Source organism: Triticum aestivum, chromosome 1A, assembly GCF_018294505.1.
Source record: "Triticum aestivum cultivar Chinese Spring chromosome 1A, IWGSC CS RefSeq v2.1, whole genome shotgun sequence".
Lineage (NCBI taxonomy): Eukaryota > Viridiplantae > Streptophyta > Magnoliopsida > Poales > Poaceae > Triticum > Triticum aestivum.
In genome coordinates, this window is record NC_057794.1 from 569,294,641 (window position 1) to 569,303,084 (window position 8,444).

Consider the following 8,444-nt stretch of genomic DNA (forward strand, 5'->3'; position numbering starts at 1 on the left):
CGCCCCGCTTTAGAAATAAAGAACCAACCACACACATACAAGTTATCCAAGTATGAGCAAAATAAATAAGGCCTGCTACAGCAACAACACAAGACATAGGTACAAGCAAAAGAAAAATCCATACATGACTCCTCAGAACCGATGGATGAACTGCTAGGAAAAGCGACGAGCTGAATAGACTGACCTCCAGCTATCCATCAAGCCGCCTAACCGACCCCTATCCCGCTACCTATATAGCAAATGTGAGGCTACCAGTGCTGAAAAAATGCCATGAATTTAAATACAGAGTCAGAAGATAAATCATATTATTACTTTTAGTCCATATGGTCCAGGTCATCGTCGCATACACCAACCATAAGAGATGTCTCCACCTTCCCATACGGTTGGCATGGGCCTCCAGGAATTCGCTCAAGACCGAGGCTTGACACGCAGGCCCCAGAGTCTACGGACATAAATGAGCAAGAACTGGGTGACGGAAAAAGAGAAGAAGATATGGGTCCCGGATTTGAGGAACCATGCAAAGAGGACAACGGCCAATGCCAGGCCCATGTCACTTTGCCACCTCCGCACTCAATGGGAGGCGATCACTGAGCAACTGCCAGGCAAAGATCTTGATTTCAAAGGCCGCGGTAGGCACCATTTTGTAAGCGTGTTTGGTTGCAACCCTGGAGCACAATCGTTAGGCCAGAGATCTTCCTGGATGTGCCTAGAAGTTGTTTGGTTGGAAACCTGTATTCTCGGACACGTCCCCTGTCTTGAGCTCACATGAAGCTTGATAGGCTTGGCTAGCTCACAGGTAACTTGATTAGCCAGGTTCAGGCCGATGGAATTGGATGCCTGGGTTCAGGCAGATGTGATTTTGAGCTAACTAGATGTTCTATTCCCTATAAAGTCAACCAGCTAATCTAAATTTTTCATGTCCCAGACCATGTTTCCAACCAAACATCACGTGCACACAGCACAGAGAACACACATGCCTTGCTAGGCAAAAAAAATCGTCTTTCCTAGGCCACCATGAGGCATCAAAATTTTACCAGGGACAAAGCCCGGGACATGAACCAAACAAAGCCGTGTGTTTTCAAATAATTTTGGATTGCTTACCACAAATCTCATGTGGTGAACAAAGCCGTCTGTGACATGTTACACAAACGGTACAACACCGACGTTATACTGTAGATATCATCATGCGCTCGTAGGTACGAACGAATGATACGGACACGCCGACAATGCAACTGAGTACATAGGTTCCATTGAAAAAAGTGAGTGTGTAGGTTCTAAAGTAGTAGATCGACCGATGAATACAACCATGTTTTTTTCGTGAATACCCAAAGCTTGTGCATCATTTCATTGATAGAAAAAGTTGAAGTGAGAAAAAAAGAGAGGGTACATCATATGGCACAACCACAAGATGTCATACACAGTGCCCAGAGCGAGACATGGGATTCTCATTCCTAACAGAAGTAACAACACAACGCTAAACTACCCAGTCCAAGAGAAACAGCGCAAACAAAGACGATATCCTAAAGCTCGAAATCCATACCACACGCTTGAGCAAAGAAGACGGCGTCTTTATGAAGGGAAATTATGGCATGATGTCTCACCGTCATCCGGTCGGAGGAACCGGACCTAGGGTTTTCGAATAAAAGGCCGTGGCAGCGCCTCCATGAAGGGTACAACACGGCGAGTGTCGTTGCTGCCAGCAATAGCAAGCCGAGCAGAAATTTTGCGCTGACCAATGTCAAAACCCGTCGGGATGGGATCCAAGAAGGAACGGGCCGTGACTCCAGAGCGGGAGTTACGCCCAACGCCAAAGGTGGCAACGGGCGACGCCGAACACGCGGGCATTGGATTTGGTGAAGAAGGGACGAGCCAAAGGGTGGTGGTCGGGGGATGGAGAGGCAACGTCAAGCCACAGAGGCATCACATGGGATGTGATGGTAGCCCACCCGTCTGCGAGCCAGGATCTGTAGAAACGCAAATCTAGACCTACGAAGCCGGAGCCGCGAAGACTAGCGAGCCCAAGAAGCCGGAAAGAGTTTAACTTCTACAGTGACAGGGCCGGAGCCACTACGGTAGGAACGCCGGTGAGTCCGACTCTTTCTCTCTCTAATAAAATTTGGCCAATGGCCCTTCGTTTTTTTAAAGATCCATCATGTGTAGGCTGCGACGCCACCGAAGACGCGGAGGTCCACACCACCACTAAGAAAAATGGATGCAGTCCCGCGCCGATCCAAATCGGACCCGCCTGCAGCACCAGCGCACAGAGAAACCACCGGCCACCATGCATGGCCATGGCCTGCACGTGCGCCAGCGCCATAGAAGGGAGGGGCAATAACCAGAGCACCTGACCGTAGGTGGTATTGTATTTGGTGCCTTTCTTTTCGATCCAACCGTACTTACTTCATTAATTGTATGGTTCTCTCTTCATCTATGTATAAAAGATCACGTCATAGTTTGTCAAAGTTAGAGCATGGTTAATAGTACAACTACCTGATGGCTATATGATATTGACATGTGAAAGCACAAGTGCTCCGTAGGTGATTTTGGTAATTAATTTCAACATATCTTTTGTTGGACTAATATTCCTAGTATATTTCAGATGAGTTTAATAGTGAAGTGGCTTGGACAAGAGGATGTGGAACCTCTTCAAGATGCTAAGGACAAAGATTGCCAAAAGCTCAAGACTCTACATTTCCATTTCAGTGATCTAAGATCGCAGTGAGTCCATAGGAAAAGTCAGTACTATTAAAAGGGGATGAGGTGTTGTTTAATGGCTTGCTTGCTCAAAGTGCTTAGTGATATGCTCCAAAACCCTCAACCACTTTCTTATTTCCACATATGTCATAAACCTAAAGTCAAACTCGGCCCCACCGATTTGATCTATCAGGCGCCACCGAGTTCACTTGACATAGCCACTACCAGAAACCCTAATCAATTCGGTCTCACTGATGAGATCTCGGTCTCATCGAGGTGGGCTTGCAAACTCTCTGTTGCCTACTGCAATGATATTGGTCTCACCGAGATATGCAATCGGTCCCACTGAGTTTGCTTGACCAACTCTCTGTTTTGCTTATTACCAAAATCGGTCTCACCGAATTTGTGTAATCGGTCAAACCGAGTTGAGGTTTTACCCTAACCCTAGCACACCGGTCCCACCGAGTTGATCATATCAATCCCACCAAAAAGCCTAACGTTCACATTTTGAACTAAATCGGTCTGACCGAGTTTCTCGATTCGGTCCCACCGAGTTTGGTGAATTGTGTGTAACAGCTAGATTTTCTGTGGAGGCAATATATACCCCTCCACACATCCTCAATTCATGGAGAGAGCAATCAGAATGTGCCTACACTTTCAGCATTCATTTTCTGAGAGAGAACCACCTACTCATGTGTTGATACCAAGACATTCCATTCCAACCATAAGAATCTTGATCTCTAGCCTTCCCCAAGTTGCTTTCCACTCAAATCATCTTTTCATCATATCCATGTCTATGAGAGAGAGAGAGAGAGAGTTGCGTGTTGGGGAGACTATCATTTGAAGCACAAAGCAAAGAGTTCATCATTAACACACCATCTATTACCTTTTGGAGATTGGTGTCTCCTAGATTGGTTAGGTGCCACTTGGGAGCCTCCGTCAAGATTGTGGAGTTGAACCAAAGAGTTTGTAAGGGCAAGGAGATCGCCTACTTCGTGAAGCTCTACCCAAGTGAGGGAAGTCCTTCATGGGCGATGGCCATGGTGGGATAGACAAGGTTGCTTCTTCGTGGACCCTTCGTGGATGGAGCCTTCCGTGGACTCACACAACCGTTACCCTTCGTGGGTTGAAGTCTACATCAACGTGAATGTACGATAGCACCACCTATCGGAACCACATCAAAAATCTCCATTTCTCCAATTGCGTTTGCACACTCCAATCTCATCTCTTTACTTTCTTGCAACTTGCATGCTTTACTTTCCGCTGCTCATATACTCTTGACATGCTTGCTTGAAATGTATTGTGAATGTTTAAACTTGTGCTAAAACTCCATCTTAACTTAAAGAAATTAAAAACGGCTACATTTCCTTGTTGAGGGTCTAATCACCTCCCCCCCCCCTTCTAGACACCTCTTCCCGATCCTTACAGCATGTCATCTATAGTCAAGCTTATAGCCGGTAAGTACAATAGCTAGATATAAAGATGTGCTACTTTGTTAATATATGACCCGTCTTCCACTCTCACATGTGCCTAAGAGTAGGTGCTACAGCTGGCTCTTATTCTATAATCGGCTCCTTTTCTCTCTCCTCTTCTCTCCCTTCCATGTCAGCATGGAAATAATATTTTAACTCTTATAGCCTTCTTACATAACCTTATTGTGCTTGCTATTATATGTCATGAAAACGTAAAATTGGAAACCTCTTTCAAATAAGACTTAATGATATACTTTTTGACGTCTAATATAGAGGTGCGCTACGAGTCACCAGACGGATTGTGCGCATGGATCAGTCACCTCGTGCACTGTCAATCAAGCCTCGTATAGCCGCCTGATCAAACTGCATTGTTCCTTCCTCTCCCTCGAGACTCCGCAGCTACGACACATGGGTTAGTGATAACCCACAACTTCGACGAGAGTAGCAACCGCCGGCAAATCGCAGTAAATGTATGCCATCCCCTTGCAGCAGACATTGTCTTCCCTTTGCAGCACACACTTGGGAAGCCCGACTACAACACTGGCTCACAACCGCCATTGCAGCTTGACGGGCTCCACCTCACAACATTGCCACCGTGGTAGCATCGACGACGATGGTGGCTTGTAGCATCAACGTTGACCTGCAATAGCCACGACATGGCTCGGTATGCTACACATACCCCTCACAACATTACAGTCCACCATGGCAGCACTGACGACTATGACGACTTGCAGAACCGGCTCCTATCTACAATATCGACATTGAAATGCAGCACCGGCTCACAGCAGCCACTATCATGTTGGCACGCCACCAGTCCTCCTCACAACATCACTTCTTGATGTCACATCACCAACGACTGTGTGGCTTGCAAGACCACATGGCTGTCTTCGACACGCAGCATCACGACGCACGTGGGACTATGGAAACATGCTCCCAGTAACCTTCTAGAAGGTTCCTAATCTAGTTTTCTTTTTCATGTTGTTCTCTTTTCTGGTTTTTTCAGTTTTCTTTTCGGGATTTTTTTCTCTTTCCCATTTTTGTTTTTCTGATTCATTTTTAAAATCAAACTTCTAGAAAATTGGAATTGAAATTTGCAAAAAAAATTGCAATACAAAATGGCTTTTTTAAGTTTCTAATTTCCAAAACTTTGGAATTTCGAGATCTCTTCATGTTTTCAAAAAATTGTAATTCAAAATTTTTGATATTTATTTTTTGTTAAAAAAATTATTCATGAATTAAAAAAACATGTTTTCGAAAATATTCAGAATTTTAAAAATTGGTCAAAGCTTCAAAAAATTCACACTTTTCACTGAAAAATGAAATTTCTAGGAAGTGTTCGCAATTTTGAAACTGCTACACGTGTCATTCAAAATTATTTTTATTTAATAATTTCTAAAAACTAAGTTTTACTTGCTTTGACAAAAAAATGGATGGAAAAAACGGATGAAAAAAACTCATACAAACAATAAAGCGCCAAATAAATCGCTCGCTACGAGCTTCCGAATGTGTAGCGTCCAAAAATAGGAGGATCCGCTCCGAAAGTAAAGGGGTACCCCTTGCAAGCGTCAATTTTTTTGGAGGATTCACACTGCATGTGCGCCACGTCGCAACCGAAGAGCTTTCCCCTTTTTTTATTCGTTTATTCAAAGCATTTTTATCTCTTAAACCATACCTTCAAAACTTGAACCATTTTCATCATTGGATTTCTCGCATCATCTTCGAAACTAAATCCATCTTAATGGATATTTTTTGTTTTTGCCACTCTAGATTTTGCCAATTTTCCTTATGCCACAATAGATTTTGACATTTCATTTTTGCCACTCTTAGTTTTTGACAATTGTCACAAATGCCACTCCCATGGCAAAAGCAAAATGTTCAGAGTGGCAATTGTGATACATTTCAAAAGTTAAGAGTGGCAAAAATGAAATAAAATTATTTTGCTTTTGCCAAGAAATGGCAATTGTGATAATTGTCAAATGCTAAGAGTGGCAAAAGTGAAATCTCAAAATCTAGAATGGCATAAGGAAAATTGGCAAAATCTACAGTGGCAAAAACAAAATTTTCCCCATCTTAATATGTTTGGAAGAACTTATTTGTCCATGAAAAGAATCGAAAAAATTGAAAGAAAAAACAACATGTGATAAGCACGGGTTTTTCCCCATGAAAGCAAATCTATGCCTTCACGAGAAGCAAATCTATGCCTCTCGCGGAAGTAAAAAAAGTTTTTTTTCCTTTTCGAGCTATGCCTCTCGCGAAGCAAACCTATGTCTTCATAAGAAGTAAACATGCGGAACTCTTGAAAAAACACATTTATTCGAAAGTGCCCTTCTCAGCTCAATCTCATACGAGATCGAGTGAACAGTAAAATCAAAAAATTATGAAAACTTTTTTGGAGCATCGGTTTTGATTTTTTTGCTACGACTTCCAAGAATTTTATGTTATGATGAAATTTTGCAAGCATGTAAAACATTTGTCAAATGTTGCCACACAAATAATTCGGATATTTTTTGTATTTATTTTTTCATTTTTTCGGATTTTACTATTCACGGAGCTCATATGTGAGCTCAGTTTACCGCTTCCGCATTCATTCCCCTTTCTGAGAGGCACAACTATGCTTTTTGCGGAAGCAAACCTATGCCTCCAAATGAAGCAAAGATGTGTCTCTCCCGGAAGCAAAAAAACATATTTTTCGTGCAATTGTTTTTCTCCCAATTTTCAGGAAAACCAAAGAACCAATCTAAAGCCTGAATATGCGTACGAAAAATAAAAACAAAAAATTCTGAGAGATCGCCTAGCACACGACACATGACGGCGGCTCAGAACGTGCCAAGTGGTGCGATCTTAGCCCACCAAAAGTTACTCTTGAGGTTCTCTTGCAAGGGGTAACCCTCGGTTAGTTGCTCTCGATCCACTCGCTTTGGCACATATTTCTCCCGACGCAACAGGTAGCTCCCAACTGGGCCGCCCCATGCAGTGAGCTGTCATGAGTGACTTACTGCAGCATGCTACTTTAGTAATTCGTTACTGTAACGGCTTGGCACCATAGTGGTTAGTCTTTTTTTACTGTTTTTTCTTTTTCTTTGTTTTCTATATAAAACCTTCAAAAATGTGAATTATTTTTTAAATCAACCACATTTTTAAAAGTTATCAGTTTTTTAACTAGAAAAAATATTTTAAATTTCAATCATTTTATGAAAATATTGAATTTATTGAAAATTTCAAAAAAGTAAAATTGTGAATATTTTTCAAAATTCCTAACAGTTTTTGAAAAAAAATTGAACAGGTTTCTAAAGTTGTGAAATATTTTTCTAAATCTAATTTTTCAATGAAATCATTAATAATATTTTTAAAATGAGTTTTTATTTTTAATTTGAATCTTATGGAAATTGTGAATATGTTTCAAAAATCCAAATGTCTTTTTAGAATGCCAAACTTTTTTTTGAAAAGCGAACAATTTTTTAATATTGGGTACATCTTTTGGAATTTTGTCTTTCTAAAGGAAAATAAAATAAAAAAAGAAACGAAAATGTAAACCTACTAGAACACAAAAAACCTGTAAAAAAATATTAAAGAAAAAAGTAAACTTGTTCACACCCCGGGCCAATGGACAGACTCAAGTTTTTTTATTTTTTTGAGAAGAATGGACAGACTCAGGTAGACAGTTTGTGTGGTGCGCAGGCCTCCCAAAAGGTGACAGAGGCATGCAAACATTTGCTCGGGCCAGACGGACATTGGTTAAAAGGCAGAAGGGAGCATGGACATTGGTCACTTAGCAATCAGAAAGGTGGCGAGTGGAAGTCTTAGAAAGGTTCCAAAACACATGATCTGTGGAACTCCTAAACGGGCCAGCCCAGCTCGATCGCTGGCTTGCCAACTTTGGTAAGTGTCGACATGATGACGCAACGAGCGGTGAATAGGAAATTTCATCCCGTCCGTACGTTTTCTATGGAATACTAGTATGAAGGATCCGCAGACCACTTACTCGGCTTTGGGCTTTGGTTCTGTTTAGGTAATTGGGCTTCAGTTCTCATATTGGGCTGAACTTGACCAGGCTGGGCTATTATTCGTTGGTTATTGATAGGCTGCAGTCTGTGTGCGGTGCTCATCTCAGCTCCCGACTTCAGTTCAAGGCAAACTCTCCTCTCCCCTCTAGTTAGGGTTTTCTCTTCTCTCGGGCGACGGCGCCGCCATCCCCCGTAGAGATCGATCTCCCCTACCGCGCCTCTCCGACGGTGGCCTGCTGCGTCGCGAGACGTAGTGGCCGCGCAGAGTGGCGGG